Consider the following 26,035-nt stretch of genomic DNA (forward strand, 5'->3'; position numbering starts at 1 on the left):
TGTCAGTCTATGGGATGGGTATGACTTGGGACTTAACAGGTTGAATCGGTTAAGGGTTTAGAGGTGTTGTTGCTATGGTGATTAGTTCTTGTCACAACCCCCGTCCCCTAACGACCCGGGAACAGGCGGCCGTGGCCAGTTTTAGTGGTATCGGTGTTTATCATTTTGGCAGCGGAACGACCGTAGTTAGGAAATATTTTATGAGAGTAAAATACCTCACTTTCATAATATTAAACATGTGGGAACATCCCAAGTTTTACGTGCACACATTTTCATAGGAATAAATCCTATTTTATTTAATAAAACATCTCTTTTATTTTAGGTAACTTTATAGCCACTTTTCCAAGACTTCAGTGCTGTCCAGCTGTCTTCTATTTGGCTTTCACATTTTGTTACCTGAAACGCGTTTAAAAACATTTTGTCAGTGGGAAATACTGGTGAGTGAATCTCAGTTTAATCAAGTTAAGTAAAACCATTGTACAGTATTGAGGGTGGTCGCGCAATTACATTTGTTTCCATCTACTTTAATTACCACCCACGGTACTGTCAACCCGACTTGTGGTCATGTTACTACTCACAATGTAGTAACAAATTTTGTATACGAAACCCCAACATACCGATGATAATTGTAGAATACAAATACTCAATCACTGTTTAATATAATATTAATTGTGTGTGGTTTTGTAAAAACAGTTTGCAAAAAGGAGATTACTCACATTGCTGTCTTAGGGTTTTCCTTAAGGATTTCCTAGTGATTATCTATTAAATACAAAAATGCACACGCGTTAGTATAATAACCCAATATTTACATTAGTAATACCCTCCCCGAGACGGCATTCCAATGACTACGTTGGGCAGAACCTCGACAGCCATTACGGAACCCTGGATCAATCGGGTAGCGTATCTAATACGTAACCGGGGTTATGATACTTACAACGGGGCAGAACTTCATTAATCAGAGGGGTATTATGCCCGAGAATAGTGACTACACTATAGAAATTCGAGAGAGAAAGTTGATTGTGAGTGAGTTGGGACTGAAGGCCTGAGCTCCCAATTTATAGGAGCTGAATTTGAGTCCCTCGCGCCCCGCGTAAGATTAAGCGGAGGCTTACGTGGCCCGCGACCTAGGCTTGTAGGGCCTAGCTATGACTGGTCATCACTTATAGCCTCGACACGATTGTGCCACATGTCGGCTCTTGATGAGGCCTCATAGATGGGCTGTCGCGCCCCGCGTAGACCAAGGAGTGGTTTTACGCGGCCCGCCAGAGACCAATTATTTTTGTTTATATTTTATTTTTGCAAAATTAAAGGTATTCGGGCTCCGTTTTCGCATACGGGGTGTATTTTAGGACATATTGGGGCATTCTAAATATTTTTAGGGTGTCGGATTATTTTAGGAGGGTTGTTATATCCTCCCCACCTTGTTTTAGAGCTCGTCCTCGACATCTACTAGAATAGGTGTGGATATTTCCTTTGCATTTCTGATTCAAGCTCCCAAGTATACTCCGGTGCTCTCTTGGAGTCCCATTTTACTTTGACCAGAACTAATCTCTTGTGCTTGAGATTCTTAACCTTTCTGTCTTCAATCTGTAGAGGCCTTTCTATAAATTTAAGTTGTTCATTTACCTCTATATCCTTAAGAGGTACTATCAGTGATTCATCAGCTAAGCATTTCTTGAGATTAGATACATGAAATACATCATGTATTCCTGCCATTTCCTCTGGCAGTTGTAGCTGATAAGCTACAGGTCCTATTCTTCTAATAATCCCAAAAGGTCCAACATACCTGGGGCTTAGCTTTCCCCTTTTGATGAATCTTACCACTCCTTTCCAAGGAGAGATTTTCAATAACACTTTGTCTCCTACCTGAAACTCTAACGGCTTGCGTCTGTTATCTGCATAGCTCTTTTGTCGATCACATGCTGCTTTCAGTCGTTACTTGACTTGAAAAATCTTGTCTGTTGTTTCTTGCACTATTTTGTCTGTTGTTCCAATTACCTCCGAAACCAATTACACAAGCTCTAAGCATATCTTCCATGGTCTGAATTGTCCTTTCGCTTTGTCCATCGGTTTGAGGATGATAAGCAGTGCTTAGATTCAACTTGGTTCCCATTGCCTTTTGGAAACTTGCCCAAAAATGAGAGGTAAAACGACTATCTCTATCAGAAATAATGGATAAAGGAATTCCATGTAATGAAACTATTTCATTTACATACAACTTAGCTAACTGTTCCATACTGAAAGTTTCCTTCATTGGTAGAAAATGAGCTCACTTAGTTAGCCTATCTACAATCACCCAGATTGTATTATTACCTTTTCTTGTTTTCGGTAATTTGGTAACAAAATCCTTTATTATCAATTCCCATTTCCATACGGGCACTTCTAACTGCTACAACAATCCTGAGGGTTTCTGATGTTCAACTTTGACTTGTGAACATGTTAAACACTTAGAAACATAGGCTGCTATATCCTTTTTCATTCCTATCCACCAAAAATTCTTTCTTAAATCCTGATACATCTTATCACTTCCAGGAAGCATCGTATACTTAGACTTATGGGCTTCTTCTAATATACGATGACGTAGGTTTCCTAATTTAGGTATCCACATTCTTTTCTTATGGAATCTCCAAATTCCATCTGTTACTTGCTCTAATTCTTTAATTATTCCCTTTAACTTTTCAGTATCTTCCTTGATTACTGATTCTTGTGCTTCTCTAATCTGTTCATTTAAATCTACCTGCAGGTTTAACTTCAGAGAACACACTCTTTTTGGCTTTTCATGATGTAGGATTGATATTCAATCAAATGAGTCGATCAGAAGAGTTCTCGGATCAAATCAAAGGCGGAATTCAATGATTTGATCTTCGTTCAGCTTGTATTGCACTTGGAATCACTTTACTTGTCTCTTGTATTAATTTCACAACGTTTACAAGGCTGGAGACACCTCGGCAGAGCTTCGCTACCGGAATCACACACCTTACAAACACAAGCTTGGGGTATATATAGCTGAGCCACTTCACATGAACTGGCCATATGCCACTTCACATGAACTGGCCATAAGCCACTTCACATGAACTGTTCAGTTTGTGTGAACTGGCTTATTCAGCTTCGTTTCCCGAATCTTTCGTTCTATACATCTAGGTCTATCAATTCTAGTACATGACTCGATACAAGACGAAGTCAACAGACATATGCACCATCAAACTCCCCGTTGGATGTTGACGAGTCTTTGGTACACTGGTCTTCAGTCTTGATCAGTCTTTTTGCTCTCCCTCCAAAATATTTGACACTGTAAGCAACCTTCCATCTCTCTCTTCTTCTCTTTCTCTTCCACAACTGCAACCTGACTTTCCAAACTCTTCTCTAGAATTGTAACCTGGCTCTTCAAGTTTTTACAGGTACTATCCCAAGATCAGAATCTGACTCTTATGCTTTCACAGGTTTAGAACGGTTCTTGGCTCTTTCACAGCTTCAGGAGCGTCACCTGGCTTTCCGTAGCAACAGGATCAAGAACCTGGCTTTATCTTCTTCAGAATCCCCCTATCAACATGCTGGGTTCGTAGTCCGGAATTTGTAGCTTAGGATCGAAAACCTGGCATTAATCCTCAGGAATCGAAACCTAGCTTTTTCAACGTTTCCTGCACTTTCTCTACCCAAAACATAAGTTTTTATTTATATCAGTTTGAAAAACTTACTGATAGAGAGCATTCATTCACCAAACATAATAGTTACATCAAGTTCAAATTAATGACCTTGATTAACTAATCATAAAATCATTCTCAAACACATTTCTCATTTAAACAAACTCCCCAACCCAATGTGGTTCATCATGTTTAGCACTCGTAATTTTTGAAAATCAACTCTTCAACATCAGTTGTTGAAAATAAGATGAAGTAAAATCTTTTGGATTTTCAAAATTTTATGCTAAAACACACTTAAAATCTTTTTGGATTTACGGAAATAAACTATATACAAACATATTTTTGTGAGTATGTGTAAGAGGACCATATCAGATTTATGAGACAAATCAGCTACACCGTTGATCTAAACATTACCACTTAAAGCTTTTAAACAATTCACCTTAGATCATCGACATTGTGATCCACTTAAACTCCTCTAAGATGTTCGTAATGCTTACTGATACGATTAAGGTATATTTAGATAGTACTAAAGTCTTATGCGCCCCATGATCTTAGCATATCCCCTCATCATGCAATACACTGATTTACGTAATGCCTTTAAACTTTTATCAACTGTGATTTGTGTAAAAACAATGCAGAATGTTTAAACATTAACAATCAGGTCGATACTTTCGTATACGCAGAGAAAGTCCAATGTTTAAACAATATAAGAAATAAAAAAAAACAATTTGAAGTTGTTTAGGCTTTAACCACCAGGTCGATACTCCCGTATACGCAGAGGTGATCCAAAGCTTAAACGAAACACCAAAGAAAATAAAGCAGAATGTTTAGGCAATAACAACCAGTTCGATACTCACGTATACGCAGAGGATGTCCAATGCTTAAACAAAAATAAAGAAATAAAACAAGTTTAAGTCTTTGCAAAATGAAAACACAGAATCACAGTGACTTTTCAGCAAAATTGAGAAAGCTCACAAATTTAACCGGTTTTATGTCTTTCGACAATCAGCAATTACCAAGCAGGCACACAGTCAAGAAGGACAAAACTAAGTACTATGCGTTCGACCGTGTTTCCCACTAGACTTAGGCTTTTTGCTTTATGTTTGTATCATTTTCGCAAAACTACTAGTCTTAGCTAAGCCTATCGACACATCCCTAGTGAGACTATTTAAAACTTTATAAAACTTTACATTTCTCTAGCGTGCACTGATTGTCCACTGATGTATTATCATTTCCTCTTTTTACACCAAACTCTTTTTGATTTTTCGATGTTTTTGGATTTTAGATTTTATCATGTTTTTGTATTTTTCAAAATTTCTAAAATTTTCTACTCCCCCTAAAATCAAAATATGCTTCAATTTTGATTTTCTGGGAAAATTTGAAAACAAACTGTACAGAATAAACTGCCACCCTGATGAGAATCACTTCAATTCTCCATCCACTTGGCATAAACAATCAGAACTCCCCCTGACAACAAACTATTTTCCCATTATGATTTCAAAACACTTAAGTTTGTTTTAATCAAAATGGTTTTTCCAGAAAATTAGTTTATCTGTCATTTCACAAACATGGGATTTCATCACATTGTTTTTCAACCACTTGGAAGTATAACAACTTTTTAATTTCTTAACAAAGATGCTGATTCATGCTCCACGATTACCAACTTGGGAGCTCCGGCAAGTCAGGATTTTAAACAAAGAATGCAGGTACCCAAGCCTGACCAGCCTTGGGTGTGACCTTTTCAATTTCACTCGAGGTTTGAACATATCTTTTTGATTCATAAAATTCTTTTACCCCTTTAACCTTACCCTCGACCATTTTTCCAAAAATATTTTTCACTTTTCCATTGAACGCCTTTTCGACATCAAATTCTTTCTTTTCAGAATAGAATTGATCCGAAATTTCCACTTTACCAACTTTTGTTTAAAATTTTCAGTCCGTAATGGTGGAAAGTTGACATCATCCATTGGCGGAATTCAATTTTCTCCTTTTTGCTCAGTTGGTGGCTACTCTGACTTTGACGAATCAAATTCATCGCCAAAACATGACTCCTTTGTTTCCGAAGAAACAAATTCATCGCCATCCATTATTGGAATCGTTTGATTAACCAATTTTTCCTTTACTTTCCCTTTTGTCCTCAGATTTGTATCTGATGAATTCGTTTTACTTGACTGATCATTTTTTGCGAAGTAAAGCGAAGTTTGACATTTTTCAGAAGTTTGACATTTTCAGAAGTTTGACATTTTCTGATCCAGATTTATCACATGAATTCGTATCTGATGTCAAACTCTCCACATCTTTCAGAAGTTTGACATTTTCTGATCCAGATTTATCACATTTTAAGTACTTCTCAGACATCATTTCAGCTTCAGCTTTCTTTTCAATCTTGATAGCTGAAATATCTTCAACCTGCTGCTTTACCACTTTAACATTGTCCTCAGGTTTGACTTTTTCTTGAACAGTTACGGCTTTATGATTCTTCTCTCTTGCAGCTTGTCTTTCTTTAATCTCTTCCATTTTTCCTACAAAATACAAATTATATCTTTCAGGTGGAAGTTCTCTTTTATAAAATTCAAGTCTTCGAATTTTTTTACCGTCATCATCGCTTTCTTCATCTGATGATTGATTAAAAATTTGAGCTTTTTCTGAAACTTCTTCTGTTGAAACTGGTTTTTCTTCCCTTTTTTCAGGATAGAATTGCTGAGATTCGTAATAACAATACGCTATTACATCTTCAAAATTCATGTTTCGGTTTTAAAAATTCACAAGATCAGAATTCCAAACAATATGAATATTCACACGATCTAAGATCCGTTCAATCACTTTATCAAAACAACTGAATCAGATGAATATCCGATTGAGTGACAAAAATCCGGTGACAACGGATCGGGTGGGGATTCGCTTGGGCGAGTATCTAATGTTTGACAAACACCTGAAACACAGACAAATGAACTGATTAGGATCGGGTGGTAATCTGTTCGGATTGCCACTCGAATTGTTACACTTTAAACTTTGAACAAAATAAGATCCCTTGAAATGAATTGTGACCCGATCGGGTAGAGTTTTTAGTTTGATTTCACCAAATGAATTATTCAAAATAAACTCACATGCAAAATGACATCATCACTAATTCTCGTGAATATGATATCATCAATTCAAAGTGGATGTCAACCTAGAACAATTCACATGCAATCTGACAACAATTAATGAGTCATACAAAACTTCACATACAATCTTTGGATACTAGCCGACAGCAATTAATATTCTTCACATGCACTTGACTTTATCAAATCATTAAATGAAATTGTCTAACAATTTTATAATCTGATTGGGTCGTTCAACCTAGTGGGCTGGAGCAATTCAATGTTTCACGTGGGCTTTTGATATCTTCAATTAAATGGCCGACAACTGTTTTGAAGTTTTGATTTTAATTTGACCAACAACAATCAATTTCAATTCACCACTTCTTCTTCAATTATGAATGACAGACAACTCTCATTTCATGATTCAATTCTATTGGACCTCAACCTTGATTGGGCCGTGATAAAGTGGGCTGACAATAATCAGCTTTAACACTTGAAACTGACCGACAATTTCAAATATCACATGCAATTTTATCAATTAATGTAATCAGTAGTCGATTGTTTTTTTTGAAAAAAAAACTTCAATATCACGTGAAGCTGATTGGACCACAAAGCCCACTAAGCCGACAAACTTGATATGAATCAATTAAAGGTAGCTGAACGAGATTAACTTGGGCCAGTAACTATCAGACACTGTTGACTGACACTTTCAAAGGAAATGGGATTCGTTCAAGCGAAATGGGCACATTCAAATGAAATGAAGTTCATTTCATGCGACATGACACGGTCAGGTTGCATTTCGTGCGAAATGGATGATTTAGTGTTCAATTCGTGCGAAATGAGTGTTCTTTGGTGCGAAATGGAGCTGATGTCACGCGATTTTGGACCGAAAAACTTAGATTTCTCCCAAACGGCTTTGAATTAAGATTTGAAACTTTGTAGGGTTATAGATCAGGTGTTTTCACACAACATATCCAAAAATCAGCAATTTTGAACCGTAAAATCTTGATTAATTTTGGAAAAAAATGTGAAAGAATGAGTAGAAGTCAGAATTTTCCTTGCAAACAAGCTGAAATGGTAAGAACTCTTCCTCCTGAGCTCTGATACCACTTGTAGGATCATTGAATCGATCAAATGAGTCGATCAGAAGAGTTCTTGATTAAAACGAGAGGTGGAAACAAACGTTTTGATGTTGAATCGGCTTGATTTGCATGTAGAAGTACTTTAATTGTCGTTTGTATTGATTTGACAAGATTACAGATCGATCTGACACTTCAGCAGAGCTTCGCTACTGGAATTGCAAAAGTTACAAATGAAATCTCAAGTCACCTATTTATAGGATTTCTATTCCCCATGAAACTAACATGTCCATTTCGTGGGGAATGGCCATTTCGTGGGGAATGGTCAAACAACACTAAAACCCTATTTCTTTGACTATCGAGCTCTGTTTTATCCTATCTAGATACAAGACTCGATACAAGACGAAGTCGACAGACATATGCACCAACACATGATACTTTCAACTTAAAGCATCAGCCACTACATTAGCCTTTCCTGCATGATACTGGATATTACAATCATAATTACTAAGAATTTCCATCCAGCGTCGTTGTCTCATATTCAACTCCTTTTGCTCGAAGACATACCTTAAACTCTTATGGTCGGTGAAAATGGTAAACTTACTACCGTAAAGGTAATATCTCCAAATCTTAAGGGCAAAAATTATGACTCCTAATTCCAAATCATGGGTTGAATAATTCTCTTCATGATTCTTAAGTTGTCTAGACGCATAGGCTATAACTTTTTGACGTTGCATCAACACACATCCATAACCTAACTTAGAAGCGTCACAATAGACTACAAAGTCTTCAGTTCCTTCTGGTAGCGCTAATATGGGTGCATGGGTTAGTCCTTGCTTAAGAATTCTAAAGGCTTCTTCTTGTTTTGGTCCCCATTCAAACTTAACAGATTTACAGGTTAGCTTAGTCAAGGGAATGGCTATTCTAGAAAAATCTTGAATAAATCTTCTATAATAATCGGCCAATCCTAAGAAACTTTTAACTCGGTTGGTGATTCAGGGGTTTTCCATTTGGTAATTGCCTCGATCTTGGTGGGATCCACATGAATTCCTTCATGATTAACTAAGTGTCCAAGAAATTGTACCTGTTCTAACCAAAACTCGCACTTTGAAAAATTTGCATAAAGCTTTTCCTTTCTCAATAAACTTAGAAGTGCGTGCAAATGCTTTGCATGTTCCTCCTTACTTTTAGAATAAATGAGAATATCATCTATAAAAACAATTATGAATTTATCCAAATATGGTTTACATATTCGGTTCATCATGTCTATAAATGCAGCTGGGGCATTGGTTAAACCAAATGGCATGACAGTAAATTCATAATGGCCATACCTTGTTCTGAAAGCGGTCTTAGGAATGTCCTCTTCCTGTACCTTTAATTGATGATATCCTGATCGTAAATCGATTTTAGAGAAAAATCGAGCTCCTTGTAACTGATCAAACAAATCATCAATTCTCGGTAATGGGTACCGATTCTTAATCGTGACTTTGTTCAATTCACGGTAATCAATGCACATTCGCATTGACCCGTCCTTCTTTTTGACAAATGAAATTGGCGCTCCCCATGGCGATGAACTTAGCTGTATGAATCCTTTCTCCAACAATTCGTCTAACTGTTTCTTCAGTTCTTGCATTTCTGCTGGTGCCAAATGGTAGGGTGCTTTGGCAATAGGTGCTGTTCCTGGTAGCAGATGGATTCTGAATTCAACTTCTCTGTCCAGTGGTAATCCTGGTAGTTCTTCTGGAAACACGTCTGGAAACTAGGATACTACTGGAATATCCTTTAGTTCTTTTCAAAATCACACATGTGATTTTCTTCTATCTTGTCACAAAGCAAACAAAATTCGGGCATCTCATCCTCTACTTGAGGGTAACATCCATCTATGATATCTGCCATGAAACATTCATCACTGGGAAACATGTCAGAAACGTTAGAAAACACCTTTAATCGGACGTTTCTGTTGCCAAATGTCATGTCGACAGTGCCGGTGTGACAATCGATCTGAGCATGTGTAGTGGCTAAGAAAGGTCGGCCGAAGATAACATTTGGTTGATTGACTTGATCATCAGAAACATAGTCAAGCACCAAAAAGTCAACAGGAAAATAGAATTCTTCCACCTTAACTATCATGTCGCGAACTATCCCTCGAGGAAGCTTAGGGGTCAAATCTGCCAACACAACAGTTGTCAGCACGACGCAGTGGACCAAAATCATATTGGTCCTACAAGCTTCCCGGAAGGATACTCACGCTAGGTCCGAGATCCAACAACGCCCTACTCATTTTAAAATCACCAACTTGTATTGAAATTAAAGGCGTCCCGGGATCTCGTAGATTAGGTGGAAGGACTCCATTCAAAACGACACTAACTCTATCAGTTAGATCAACTTTTTTAGGGACTTTGTGTTGCCGTTTTTGAGTGCACAAATCCTTAAGGTACTTAGCATTAGTTGGAACCTGTTTAATGGCGTCAATTAAGGGTAAATTTATTTTCACTTGTTTAAATACCTCCCAGATTTCCTCTGGTTGAGGTCCCTTGTTATTGATTATCTTTGTATTACCCGGATCCTTCAAGGCTTCGGGAAAGGGAGGTAAAATCGGTTCCCCTTCCTTAGCCTTGATTGGCTTAGAAGGTGTAGCACGGGTATTTTTATCATTAATTTTAACAATATTAGGTTCCGAATCATCGTCACTCTCACCATCTTCACCTAAATCCTCCACCACTCCATCAACAGGCTGTGGTGGAGTGTCTGATATGCGCAAAACGCAACATATAAATTATATCAAATGTGGCATAAAACTAACCCTTTTTAGTACTAATGTTGGAAAAGTGTGTTTTTCTCTTCCTTTTGTATTTTCAGGATTAAATGAGCTCAAATTAACAAAAGAAGCAAAAAGACAGCAAAATCTAACATAAATACAAGAAAAGGAACAAAAGTGGAATGCCCGACCCCTCAACAGCATCTTCCCAAGCAAAACCAAGGACACAGAAGACTGAACACGCCTCGTGCTCAGCGAGCACGGGGCCGTGCCCAAGAAGCAGCAGAAAAGACAAACCTTTAGAAGCTTCTATTGCCCACCACAAGCCGTGCCCAGTGGACACGGGGGCGTGGTCAGACTCCTGCAGGCGCATTTATTGTAATTGTGAATTACAATTAATGAGGAGATAGACAAGGATGGACACGGGGCCGTGCCCGAGCTTCTGTTCAGACTATAAATAGGAGTGCTTGGAGACATTTCAACTCATCCCTTGGCACACCACCTCTCTCACACTTCACCCACCACCCACCACCACCATAACACCATCATCCACCACCATCATCCATTGTCCATCATAGAGTGTGTGAGTCGTCTCGGGATCCATGATTGATCGTAAGAGTTCTTGACAATCAAAGGCCATGTTTGCCTAAGTCTCTTACATCACTTGGTGAAGACAAGTGTTTAGTGTAATACTTTTTATTTTTAATCTTTTGCACTTTTTAATTGGTTTTGTATTAATGACTTTAATTACTAGTTTCTTATGTTGAAGGTGATTCTTCCTTATCGTTTGTCCGTGGTGTCTTGGCATTATTTTACTGTCTATATAAAATAAAAGATTTTCACCATTCATATCTCCACGGTCTATATGGAGGTATGTTGGCTACCTGGTCGGGGGTTAAGGGAACGGTTTGGTAAGAGTCTTGCCGTTGTTCAGCGTTTAGAGATCCTGCATGGGACCTGGGTCAAATTTAGTAGGACCTCCTTCAATGCCCAAAGGTATTGGATGGCAGGGGTCCAAACTCTTTGATCCCCTCATAAGTTAAACTACTATTAAAACTTTAACCCAGCTATTTAGGACTGTATCCCTGCTGACTCAGACTACTTAGCTGAGGGTAACGTCACCTTCAAAAGAGGGGCCTACCACATTATGCATTAATAACTTAATTAATTATCTTTCAATAATCCGACCCTTTAGGATTGTATCCTTGCTGACTCAAACTACTGGGTTGAGGGTAACGTCGCCTTCAAAAGAGAGGCCTACTACAATAAATAAGATAATCTCTTAAACAAGTGCAAAAGTGCGAAAATAATCAAAGGACTAACACACGAGTCGGATCCAAGTGATTCATCTTGTCTATCTGTTTTTATTTTTATTTTTATTTTCAGCATTTTAGTTAGTTTTATTTTCTTAGTTTAAAAAATATTTTTCTAACATTTTGGTTTGATTAGACGTTGAGGATAAACCAGTACTAAAATCTCTTGTGTCCTTGGACGACCTCGGTATCTTACCAACACTATACTACGTCCACGATGGGTGCACTTGCCCATATGTGTGTTTAGTGTTAGTAAATATCGTGTTTTATAAATTTAAAACTTGGCTAAAAGTGTAAAAAGGGCTTAAAATATACATCCAAATTACAACACACTTCACGCACATCAGTGTCGACCTTTTGATAATTCTCACCACTACGTAAAGTACTTACCTGGCCGACTGGGCTGCCTTTCTTTTGATGAGCGGGATTTGTTGTTCTATCACTTGGTAATTTCCCACTATTCTGCTTCAGCTCCTTCATCTCGGTTGCAAGTTGGCCCATCTGTGTAGTTAATGCTTGAATGGCCTTGTCTCGCACCTCATCCTTTTGAGTACAGTTTTGCAAATCAAGTTGAATTGCCTTCAACATCTCCATCACCTCATTGTTCCCAGAAGTGTTAGAAGGGTTAGTTGGTCCTCTTTGATTGCTTTGGTAGCCACTTTGAAAATTACCTTGGAATCGGTTCTAATTAAAGTTACGTTGACCACCAGATTGATTATTGCCTTGAAATCCCAGATTTAGCTGATTATTTGCATTCCCATAGCTTAAATTCGGATGATTTCTATGACCTGGGTGATATGTGTTGGACTGCATGTTAAAGTTTCTTCCACCGCCCCCACCTTGCACAAAATTCACGTCCTCACCCTCACCATGAATGACCGGGCATTGATCCGCTATATGCCCTAAATCTCCACAATGTCCACACATCGGGAACTGACCATTTGCATCAGGTTGGTTCTCTATCGCTCTCACCACCGAATGTCATGCATTTCTAGAAGACTGAGCTTTCCGCTTTAACGTCATTGCAGTTCTTTCTAGATATTCCCAATCGTCCTCTTCGTATTTTGTTCCAAAAGTACCGTTAGATATTGAATTCCCAACCCTTGCATCCTCATCTGTTAGGCCCTCATGAATGCATTGAGAAGCTCACACAAATATATGCCATGATGGGGATAATTCTTGAGCATCATTTTAAAACGATTGAATGCTTCGTGAAATAACTCACCGGGCTGTTGTCGGAACCCCTGAATATCCTTCCTGGCATTGTTAGTACGCAACGGAGTATAGAATTCATCTAAAAATGATTGCTGCATCTCGCCCCATGTAAAAATCGAAGCTGACGGTTGCGAATGGAACCATTGTTGTGCTTTGTCTTAGAGTGTGAATTGGAAAACTACCAATTTCACATCCTCAGTTGAGAAACCTTGACTGCTGATTGTGTTACAACATGCATAATACACAACAATGTGTAAGTAGGGCTCTTCATGTGCTTGACCATGATATTTGGGCAAATTGGATATTGATTGTGCCCGTACTTCAAATGACCGCCCTCCTTGTAATTGCGGGATCACAACCGGCGATGGGTTGTTAGCTATAGCAGGCTTGAAGTGGCTCTCGATACCGTGAACTAGACCATGATCATTTCGCCGTGGAATACCTTCTGGTATATTCACCGGTCGGTGTAAGTTTCGCGGAAATGGTCTTATCTGACCCAACATCTGAGGTATCGGTGGTGGTAATGGAATATCCACCAGCCTTCGCGGAATAGGCTGCTGATTGATCGGTTCAGGTTGATGATACTACTGTGGCATCGGTATCGGTTGCACCTGCGGTTGTTGATATTTAATTTGTTGAATTGGTACTTGCTGTTGCGGCACAAATGGTTGATAACCCGGAGCATTCTAATTTCCCGCTTCCATAAAACCGAACTCTGTAGTATACCTCTCAACATTTGCTGTTCTTAACACTTAGCGATCCCCTTGCTGCACATAACTATCGTATTCTCCGTACCCATCATCGAAATCTCTCGAACTTGTCCCTTGATCAACTGTTGCTTCTTTGTAGGAAAATTGCTGATGAGCTGGTTGATAATGAGATGGTTGTGTTGCTTGAGGAATCATAGAGGATGAATTAATCGATTGGGTGTGGCTCGGTGATGCGGTGTTATCATCTCCATTCTCACGTATGGAGATGATTGTTGTATGTTGGTTGTCAGCAAGGTGGCAAACGGGTATTGCAGAGATTTCATTTGAGTGGGAGCTTGTTGAATGGTCTCAAGGTTCTGGAAAAATGTTGAGAATGGTGGTACTGGAGAGGTAGAGGTAGCTTGTGTAGACTGTGGTGGTGGTGGTGGAGCAGGTATGGTAGTGTTCGGTGAAGGTTGGGTAGGTGTTGGTGAGAATTGTTGCTGCTGTAGTGGGTTATGCGGTTGTTTCTCCGGAGTTGCTGAGTTCTCCATTGTCTTAAGTGTTGGTGTTGGTGATTGTAAAATCTTGTTCTCACGATGTATTACTCTCTTTGTATGCTTCACTGTTCTCTCGATCTCTGGGTCAAACACTAACGGTGGTGACTTCCCGGAATTCCGAGTATGATGCATACACTTTTTAGATCACCTGCACACACAAAAACAAGAAACCTTGCGTAAATCCGAACAAAACAGAGTAAAAGTATTTTTGAATTTTTGTATATTTTTAACTAAAACTAGAACTTAACACTAAACACTTTGCGCACGCCTCCCCGGCAACGACGCCATTTTGATGCCTGTCGTTATGGACATGCAAAAACCGAAATAAACTAGTAGCTAGAGTAAGTCGGATATCGAACAAGAGGAGGATTGTGGAAAGTGTCGTAATGAAAAGTATTAGTTAACTACTACTGAATTGGAAAATCGGTTTCATTGATTATGAAAATTATCTAAATTAACGAACAAAAACAACGAGGTTTGAATCAATAAGAGAGAAATGGTTCCTCAAGATTTCAGGTTTTACAGTTAGCTTCAACTGTGTGTTTAATCGTGACCTACATAGACATAGATGTTAAACTTGATTAACTCATTGTGATAACCAACGACTAAGTACTCCGGACAATACATAACGGGAGGTTATTGAATGATTATCAACTACAATTACAAACCCTAATCCCATGTCAAATATATCCCAATTACTAGAACTCTCGGGAACTGAATGTTTAGAAATCAAGGTTTAAATAAATGCAATTATTTACAACCAATAAATCAAATCAAAGGTGGAAAGCATCGAATGCTTAGATCACCAAGTTAAAACGATTATAGCAAACACATAGTATCACCTAACTTACAAAAACCCTCCATTCGAAGGAAACCATAGAAGTTTAGCCGCTCATCTCGCTCACAAAGTCGACAAAAGCTTGGATTGATGAAGAATTCATGATTGATTCGATGATTCGGTGGAAGATCTTGATGTTTTGGAGGTGAAAAGCTGCAATCTTTGTGCCCTTATAGTGCCTCGGATCGTCCCTTCGAAAAAGATAATGACTCCCTTTATAACAACCCTAATATATCTTTAATAGGCCCAAAATTAATGTTTTTCCGTCAAGGCATCCGTAAGCTACGATTTGTAACCATAGCTTACGGTTTATAACTTCTGTTTCACAACTTTGACCCAACCGTAGCCTACGGAGTGAGGACCATAGGCTACGGTCGCTATTCCATGGCTTCTTTTCGCTGAACATAAACCACCTGTAAGCTACAGATTGATGACCGTAGCTTACGGTTTGAGATATCTGATCCTTTTGTTGCCAAACATCCTCACCCGTAACCTACGGGTCCAAAACCGTAGGCTACGATCGCGATGCTTCCTATTTTTCTTCTTCAATACCACTTTCAGCAATTGACAATTTGGCCCCTCTACTTTTCTTCTTCCAATTCCTTGCATGTATGAGCACCAAACAACTTCCGACTAATTACCAAACACCCCTTGAACTTCATTCTTTCTTGATTCTTTCACTTGTTCATCTTCATATCAACCGAATAAATTCCAAACTCCATTCTCAACCGAATTACATGCTTAACCTGCAAATCACCAATTTCTCATACTCATCTCATTCTAAGCAAGTAAACACCTCAAATACACATAAAACATCATATTTAAACACTCTAAAGCACGGGTTTCACCCTCTCCATCACCTAGCCCTATATATATGGAGGAAGTGTAGAATACAAATCCCCTAATCCTACGTTACGTACACGATTCCCACAGCCATACACGTGTCCCTGATTCATTTTTATTAGATAATCATGATCCATCTCCTATATATAGGGGGTAGATGCACGGTACCCTTGACCGCGGAAGGGATCCCCCTTTCCAAGCTAGCGACCCAACAACGCCGCCTAGCGGTGAAATCCCTGCCAACCCGAGGGGCTGAAACATGTTTCGAACCCGTGACCTCGAGTGTCCTTGGACCAGTTTAAGGTGGGGGTCGGTGGCCAACGATGTCACACCCAAATCGATGGCGGAAACATCGGGAAGAGACGAAGTGTGTAGATTGAAAGAGACTTCATAACGCTATTTTGTGTCAAGTATTTAATAATTAAATTTCACATTGTTTGAACTAGAATACCACAAGATTAAAATAAATAATGCATAATAAGTATTCAAATAATTAAATTTTATTTCATTGATAATTTATTATTACAAGTATTGGAAACAGAATACAACAAGATTGAAAGCAAATTACAATACAACGAGCAATAAAGTTTAAATGCGTTTGTAGGCAATCCTACTGGATTCATCTGTCACAATCCTGCAACATGTATTAAAAGCATGGATCAGTACAAAAGCACTGGCGAGCATACAAGTTTGAATATAATTATAAGTATAAAAGTTTGTCTCAAATTCACATAGCATTTATTATTCACGTCGAAACGAGCATACATAAACAACTTAAACATAGCAAATAGTATGAAATTATGATTTTTAAACTAGCATGCATAAACAACCAAAGCATAACAATATCATGGGAATACATTTAACACCCCGTGTTTCGAAAGTCAAAGTCAAAGTCAAGATTGAAGTTAAAGGAAGAAAAGGTTGCTAATTGCGATCTGTCACTCCTTACTCAACTCCTGTTTTGACTTCTTTGACTTGTAGATAGTCTTCTTATGCTTTTACGTTAGTTGTATTATGTGGAGTACTTATTAATAATCAAGGTTTAATCGCTATTTATCGATATTTATCGCATGTTTTATCGCTTACCGCTTATCGCAATTGCACTCGCAACTCGAATTATGTATTCTGAATATTGTTTTACGTGTGTGTGCCTTATTATGTGTTACTTGTGCGTGATTATTTACTCTTATGTTGTGGTGATTAATCGAAACTCAATCGCAATCAAATCGCAAACGCTAAACGCAAGTTATTTAGGATGATTGTATGTTAGCTATAGTAGTTAGGATTTAAAGTAATTTGAATGAGAAACTCTATTGCATCGTAACGCTCAACACGCGAATCGAAACTGCAAAACTCGCCACGCCATGCACTTGAATCGAGTGGCCAGCCGACCGAGCTGCCACCCGACCGGGCTGCCACTCGATCGACCAGCCCTCTTTCCCCCTTTCCATTTATGGAAACCCTATAAATACCCTCATATGTCAACATCTCTTGATGTTGACAGCTCTCTCTCTGCCCTACTCGCTCCAGCCGCTATTTCTTCAGATTTCTCGTGATTCTTGTAACTTTTCCACCTAAATCTTTTACATTCTTGATATACACGCACTCCTACACCTTTCTATCCTTTGAATCTTAACTTATAACCGTGAAATCACTAGATTTGAGGTGTTCTAGGATGATGTCATCATGGTGTTCATATGAACTTCATGTTTTGGCTTCAATCCACCAAGAACAACTTAGATCTAAGCGACTTTCACATAAATAAACAAAGATCTTTCATAGATCTGAACATATTCATGGTGAGAAGGATTGAAAGATGGTTTTTTAACTTTCTTTCAACTCTTTTACACTCAATGCACCCAAAACCGATAGAACCGGACCTTGTTCTAACCTTCTACTCCATCTTGGTGATGTGTTGGTTCAAGATCTGAGTTCTACGAAGGAGACAACTGATTCCGGGTTAAGCATGAACAACCGCCACGAATCTGTGAACGGTCGGACTTGGGTGATTCCTGTCCGATCGGGTCACAAGGGGCTTGGCAAGGTTCTGTTACTTAACACGTTGTCACACCCCCAAAATCCCACCAGCGGAGTACTACCGCTTGGAGGCGTGACTGACCAGGATCCAGCCACCAATCATACTGAACAAGCATATAAGTATTTATAAAAGTTTAACCATCACGATTGGTGTTCAAAAACAGATGAGTTTAAGTTGCAAGCGGAAGCATAAGTTTAAAGTTATAACATAAGTTCCAAAAATTTCAAGTTAAACATAGTCTTGTAGCAATCCCTGTCCCACAACGATCCTCCTCCATGCAAGCTCCCACTGAGTACCTATGGTCCTGCAAAGCATGTAGTAACGAGTCAACAACTAGTTGAGTGAGTTCACGGGTGGGCGTTCGTTTTAGTTGTTTCGAAAACAGTTTACTTTATCTGGCATCCTGCCGTGGGGGTTACCCCATATTTTAAAAACGTGACATGTTCGTTCCCAGTTACTCCGGCTCTCCAGCCGTGGGGGCTACCCCATGTGTATACTAGACTCGTTACCGTATCGATTGCTGACTGTAGTCATGTTTATGTGCCCTGAAAACATCAATGTCTATCATCATTGACGTGCCCCAGATCCATTAGTTCACGCCCGTCCTCTGCGGCACGGTGTGAGGCTTGTCAGACCTAAATAGCGCTATCTAACTAATGACCCGCTCGCCATTGGCCCGGCGATTAGTCGATACAAAAAGGAGGGACTTCGTGATAGAGTTTTAGTCTAGTACGTTTATCCGTCCATCCGGACGAGGAATCACATTCCTGAACCACTGACGTCCTACCCAAGGTAGACGAGGAATCCGCGTTCCTTAACCCCGTTCCCAACCCAGGGAATCCCATGCTTTGTAAAGGGTGTGAACTCACCTTGGTTTGCTCGGCAGTTAATCACAGAAAGTCAATCAAGTCGCAAGTAGTCAATAACGTCCTAACACGGATATCACGTATAATCAGATTCGAACCAAGTAGTGCACAAATGTTCAACACGTTTGGCAAGCACGTTTAGCAGTAACAGTTCACAGTATCAACAGTAGCTCATAAGGTTCACAAGTTCAGCCCAACTACTTAGGCCCAAACACGTAAAAGCAGATAATCACAGAAGCCCATCAGTCTGGCCCATTAACTAAGGCCCAAAAAGTGTGGTCTCGAGTCGCAACCGGACTCGCAAGCATGGTCTCGAGTCATGCTGTGTGTTGATCATGGATGGTTGCGAGTCGCAACCGGTGTCGCAACCATGGTTTCGGTTCATCATGCTGAGGTCTCGAGTCGCAACGGGACTCGTAACCTGCGGTTTCGGCTTGTCCTGATATGGTTGCGAGTCGCAACCGCGTGGTCTCGAGTCATCACGCTGTGGTTGCGAGTCGCAACCGGGTGATTGCGAGTCGGTAGCAGTCGTTTTCAAGTTCACGTGTTGATGCAGATGTAGTCAGATTAGTGGTACAATATAATCAGGCCCAAATCCGGAAATAACCAATAGAATCCCACTAACATATTTCCTAATCAGGCTATTAGTCAAAGATGGATCAAAATCACAAGGGTTTTCAATCTTCAACTATCATTCAAAGTGTTCTTCAAATATTCAAACTTATATTCATTAAGTTCATAGCATTTTCAACACTTATATCAACCACAACTATGAACAATCATCAAAACACTAAACATAACACACAACTCGGTTTCTATATATGTCCGATTTCATCACAAGTGCAACCCGATTTCATCCTTCATTTTTATCATACAATGAATCTATTTTTTAACATCAAGCATTTATGCAAATTTCAACATATAACAAGAGCATTCATGAACCGATTTCTTTTCAAATATCATGCATAACTCAACTACCATATTATCACATAATCTTATCATACATTTATTCAAGCACAAACACATCATGAACATATTTAACACTAAGCATTCAACAATAACCAACAAGAAATACTAACCGGTTGGTGAGGTGTGTGTGTGTGCCGATCCAAAGTCCAAATCCGAGAGTTTCTTGTGTCAACCGAGTGGATCCGAGAGTCTTGGATATGTGTTTGTGTGCTAGAGTTCTAGTGGGAGAGAAGGTAGAAGTGTGTGTGTGTTCTAATGTTCAACAAAATGGTAACAAATAACTAAGGTGGTGTATTTATAGTCAAGTTCCAAGTGTTTGCACCCTTAGTGGGTTTCGAGTGGGGGTTCACGGCCCAAAGGCCCAACCGGCCAAAGGTTCTCGGCCCAAGGCCCAAAACCGATTACTATTCACTCGAGACCTCATGGTCTCGAGTCGGGTTCCTTGTTGTTTCGTGTCGGGTTCTCGGTTCACATATAACACGTACACATATATATATATACAATACACACGTAACAAAGCACTTATCACATAAAAGGTTCACGTTATCATTAAGTTTAACCGGACAGCTAGTCACAAAATGTACAAGCAAGTTACAACGAAAGGTTCTAAATTTCGAGTTGTCACATCATCCTCAAGTTGAAAGAAATTTCGTCCCGAAATTTGATGGCACTCACTGAGGAAGCTAGTCAAGTTGCATGGTTTTCCCGGTTATCCTGGGGTGTCACATCCACCCCCCGTTGATCTGGAATTTCGTCCCGAAATTCCGTAGCTTCAGCCTCAGTAGCGTTTGTACTGTTCTCAAACAGTTGGGGATACTTTTGTTTCATCCGATCTTCGCGCTCCCAGGTAAACTCTGGGCCGCGACGTGAGTTCCAACGAACTCGAACAAGAGGTATTCTAGTGCTCTTGAGGACCTTAACATCCCGGTCCGTGATCTCGACAGGTTCTTCGACGAATTTCAACTGTTCGTCGATCGTGAGTTCCTTCAGAGGAACTACGTGCGTCTCATCTGACAGACACTTCTTCAGATTTGACACATGGAAAACGTTGTGAACTGCCCCGAGTTCTGCTGGTAATTTCAGTCTGTAGGCCACCTTGCCTATTTTCTCAAGGATTTCGAAAGGTCCAACGTATCGTGGGTTGAGTTTGCCGCGTTTACCAAAACGAACCACACCCTTCCAGGGTGAAACCTTGAGTAAAACCCGCTCCCCAACCTGGAGCTCAAGTGGTTTCCTGCCCTTATCGGCGTATGCCTTCTGACGGTCACGAGCGGCCGCCATACGTTGTCGTATTTGAGCAATCCGCTCAGTAGTGTCTACCACATGTTCTGGACCAGTGATCTGACTATCCCCCACCTCTGCCCAACAGAGGGGTGATCGGCATTTACGTCCGTACAATGCCTCAAACGGAGCAGCTTTAATGCTGGTGTGGTAGCTGTTATTGTACGAGAATTCTACGAGTGGCAGATGCCTTTCCCAGCTGTTGCCAAAGTCGATTACGCAAGCGCGAAGCATATCTTCTAAGGTCTGAATAGTTCGCTCGGACTGCCCGTCCGTCTGTGGGTGATACGCTGTGCTCATATCTAAACGTGATCCAAAAGACTTGTGCATTGCCTGCCACAGTTCCGAAGTAAAGCGTGCATCTCGATCAGAGATAATAGAGGTGGGCACCCCGTGCCTTGAAACAACTTCCTTGAGGTATATCTCCGCTAGAGTGGAGAACTTATCCGTCTCCTTGATTGCCAAAAAGTGTGCGGATTTTGTGAGTCGATCCACGATCACCCAGATAGTATCGTTTCCGCGCTGTGATCTAGGTAGGCCAGTAACGAAATCCATGGAAATTTGCTCCCATTTCCATTGTGGTATCTCTGGTTGTTGGAGTAGGCCTGAAGGTTTCTGATATTCCGTCTTGACTCGCGCACAAGTCAAACACTTGCTGACGTAAGTTGCTATGTGGGCCTTCATGCTAGGCCACCAATACGTAGTTTTAATATCATGGTACATCTTGTCCGAACCAGGGTGTACCGAGTAGCGAGATTTGTGCGCTTCATCCATCACAAGTTCGCGTAAGTCGCCATAGAGTGGGACCCAAATGCGTCCTGTTACATAATAAGCGCCGTCTTCCTTCTGTTCTAAGCGTTGTCTTGACCCGCGTAGAGCTTCTGCTCTAACGTTTTCTGGTTTCAGTGCCTCTATCTGAGCAGCTCGTATTTGCGAAGGTAGACTAGAATGGATCGTGAGTTGTAAAGCTCTTACGCGCTTAGGCGTAGTGTCCTTTCGACTGAGGGCGTCTGCCACAACATTGGCCTTGCCCGGGTGATACCTGATAGAGCACTCGTAATCATTCAGCAGTTCGACCCATCGTCGTTGCCGCATATTCAGTTCCTTCTGCTTGAATATGTGTTCTAAACTTCTGTGGTCGGTGTAGATGGCGCACTTGGTTCCGTACAGGTAATGCCGCCATAGTTTAAGTGCGAAAACAACAGCTCCCAGCTCTAAATCATGTGTCGTGTAGTTCTTCTCGTGAACTTTAAGTTGTCGTGAGGCGTAAGCTATGACTTTATCTCGTTGCATCAATACACAACCAAGACCTTGAATTGATGCATCACAGTAAACCACAAAATCTTCTGTGCCCTCTGGCAGTGAAAGGATAGGTGCACTACAGAGTCTATCCTTTAGATGCTGAAAAGCTAATTCTTGTGCATTTCCCCAATGATAAACAACGCCTTTCTGTGTTAACAAAGTGAGAGGCTGCGCGATCTTAGAAAAATCCTTAATGAATCTCCTGTAGTAACCTGCCAATCCCAAGAATTGGCGAATCTCCTTTGGTGTACGGGGTGCAGGCCAGTTCTTAATAGATTCCACTTTGGATGGATCAACGTGAATCCCATCCTTGTTCACCACATGCCCTAGGAAATGGACTTCACGAAGCCAGAAGTCGCATTTCGAGAATTTCGCGTAAAGCTGTTCCTTCCGAAGGAGTTCCAAAATAAGTCGTAGATGTTGTTCGTGCTCTTCTTTGCTCTTAGAATAGATCAAGATGTCGTCGATAAAGACTATGACAAACTTGTCCAGATACGGTTTGCACACTCGATTCATCAAATCCATAAAAACTGCCGGTGCGTTCGTCAGCCCAAACGGCATGACCAAAAACTCATAGTGCCCATATCGAGTCCTAAAGGCCGTTTTAGAGACATCCTCTTCCCGAACTCTCAACTGGTGATATCCCGATCTCAGATCGATCTTTGAGTAGTAACTCGACCCCTGCAACTGGTCGAACAAGTCGTCAATACGCGGTAGAGGATAACGATTCTTCACAGTCACTTTGTTGAGTTCGCGATAGTCGATACACATTCTGAAGGTACCATCCTTCTTCTTCACAAATAACACTGGAGCTCCCCAAGGCGATGAGCTAGGACGAATAAAACCCTTATCCAAGAGTTCTTGTAGTTGCGTGGAGAGTTCTTCCAACTCTGATGGCGCTAAACGATAAGGTGCACGGGCTACAGGCGCGGCTCCAGGAGCTAGATCAATCTGAAACTCGACTTGGCGATGGGGCGGAAGACCAGGTAATTCCTCAGGGAATACCTCAGGATAGTCGCGTACAACGGGAAAATCTTCTAGCTTCTTCTCCTTCTCTGTGGTATCAGTAACTAGAGCCAAAATCGCAGTGTGGCCCTTTCGTAAGCATTTCTGGGCTTTTAGAAGAGAGATGATGTTCTCAACAGCACTTCTCTTGTCGCCACGAATCATGAGAGGTTCACTGCCTAAACCAGGAATACGAACGATCTTCTCGTTGCAAAGGATCTCTGCTCGGTGTTGGGATAACCAATCCATCCCAATGACAACGTCGAAACTACCCAAGACAATAGGAATAAGATCAATAGAGAAAGTCTGGTTAGCGAGAATAAGCTGGCAACCCTTGACTACGTGTGAGGCTTCCAAACTCTTACCATTAGCTAGCTCTACAGTGTGCTTGTCGCTCAGGGGTGTAGGAATACGCTTAAGCATCTTACTAACTTCTAGGGACACATAGCTAGTATCGGCACCCGAATCAAATAAGACTGTAACATAAAAGTCGTCGAGAAGGAACTTACCCGTCACCACGTTGGGATCATTCCTTGCTTCACCTTGACCAATCACGAACACTCGTCCCCTAGCACCATTGTTGTTGTTGTTCCCATTGTTACCATTCCCCTGATTGTTGTTGTTGTTGTTCTGGTTTAGTTGGGGACAATCTTTCTTGAAGTGACCTTCAGCTCCACACTGAAAGCACCCTTTGTTGTTACCCTGCTGCTGTCGCTGATTCTGCTGAGGTTGCTGACGATTCTGGTTGACGGGGTATGCGCTTCTGCAATCCTTTGCAACATGACCAGGCTTGTTGCATCGATGACAGTTGCCCCTGGTGCATGGCCCACTGTGGTGTAGGTTGCAACGATTGCATTTGGGGTGATTTCCTTTGTACCCACCATGACTTTGACCACCGGACGATTGCTGACTAGGGCTCTTGTGATCGTCCGTCTTTCTCTGCTGAGACTGAGTTTGCACCGAAGTTGAACCCCTACTTGAAGTTCCATCCCATTTCCGTTTATCCCCACTAGAAGCACCAGAAGTAGTTGCAGCACCTATACGCTTCGGTAACTTGTTCTGCTCCACCGCTTGGTCAGTGAGACGGTGAGCTAACTGTACAACCTGCTGGATAGTAGTCAACCTCGCTGAAGTCACATGACTTTGGATTTCTGGCACCAAGCCCTTGAGATAGAGTTCAATTCGCTTATACGGAGGATCCACCATAGTAGGACACAACAAGGCAAGCTCATGCGATCTCTTAGTGTATGCCTCAATCTCCGATCCCGACATCTTAAGATTGTAGAACTCATCTTCCAGTTTGTGAATGTCGTCACGACTGCAGTATTCCTCCCTGATCATTTCCTTGAAGTTTTCCCATGGGGTGGCGTTGGCAGCAACCAACCCTAACATCTGCACTTGAGCATTCCACCACGTGAGAGCCAAACCCTCGAGAGTACCAGTAGCATACTTTACCTTGCGCGCTTCAGGGCATTCACACATTTCGAACACAGACTCCAGTTTCTCAAACCAGTGTAGGAGACCTACTGCTCCTTCAGTGCCGCTAAAAGTTGTGGGTCGACAGTCCATAAAGGTCTTAAAAGTGCACACCGGTGCCTGAGCATACTGACCTAAGGTAGGTGAAAGAAAAGACAGAGTTTAACACAAAGGTTGGTTCACGAGAGTAGGATCCAAACGATCCTAGAACAATTTCGGACTGCAGGATATACCTCCTGCGTGTGCAGCTGCGAGCGCTGCGGCAACTCGTTCGTTGATCAAAGCCGTCAACTGGGCTTGTGTCATGTTAACGCGTCCAGACATGGTTCTTCAAAACAAGAGTAATACGTGTGAGAGAGGTTCGCGAAAGTACGATAGTAGGACAGAGTAAGCACGCACGTGATCAAACAACAGTAGTCATACTAATCAAGCATACCATGAGCAATGTACTACGCAACTAACAAGTAGGCAATATACATACATCATATTACCTAGAACGTCGAGCCTTGCATGAGGAGCGAAGTGTCGTTGTGGACCGTTGAGCACTAAACCGGTTATAGTCTGGTTTTAACAAAAACGTTTCTCCTTTATTAAAACCAAGTTCACTATAACCAATGGCTCTGATACCAATCTGTCACACCCCCAAAATCCCACCAGCGGAGTACTACCGCTTGGAGGCGTGACTGACCAGGATCCAGCCACCAATCATACTGAACAAGCATATAAGTATTTATAAAAGTTTAACCATCACGATTGGTGTTCAAAAACAGATGAGTTTAAGTTGCAAGCGGAAGCATAAGTTTAAAGTTATAACATAAGTTCCAAAAATTTCAAGTTAAACATAGTCTTGTAGCAATCCCTGTCCCACAACGATCCTCCTCCATGCAAGCTCCCACTGAGTACCTATGGTCCTGCAAAGCATGTAGTAACGAGTCAACAACTAGTTGAGTGAGTTCACGGGTGGGCGTTCGTTTTAGTTGTTTCGAAAACAGTTTACTTTATCTGGCATCCTGCCGTGGGGGTTACCCCATATTTTAAAAACGTGACATGTTCGTTCCCAGTTACTCCGGCTCTCCAGC

The 26,035-nt window shown here is 40.9% G+C and overlaps 1 non-coding gene across 1 annotated transcript; it reads left to right on the plus strand.

Annotated features, from left to right (window-relative positions):
- The first annotated feature begins 13,032 nt into the window (after positions 1 to 13,032).
- LOC118489567 lies at positions 13,033 to 13,138 on the plus strand. Its single transcript, XR_004887589.1, has one exon. It is a non-coding gene; the product is annotated as a small nucleolar RNA R71 (small nucleolar RNA).
- Positions 13,139 to 26,035: the final 12,897 nt, after the last annotated feature.

This window comes from Helianthus annuus, chromosome 17 (assembly GCF_002127325.2).
Source record: "Helianthus annuus cultivar XRQ/B chromosome 17, HanXRQr2.0-SUNRISE, whole genome shotgun sequence".
NCBI classification, from domain to species: Eukaryota; Viridiplantae; Streptophyta; class Magnoliopsida; order Asterales; family Asteraceae; genus Helianthus; species Helianthus annuus.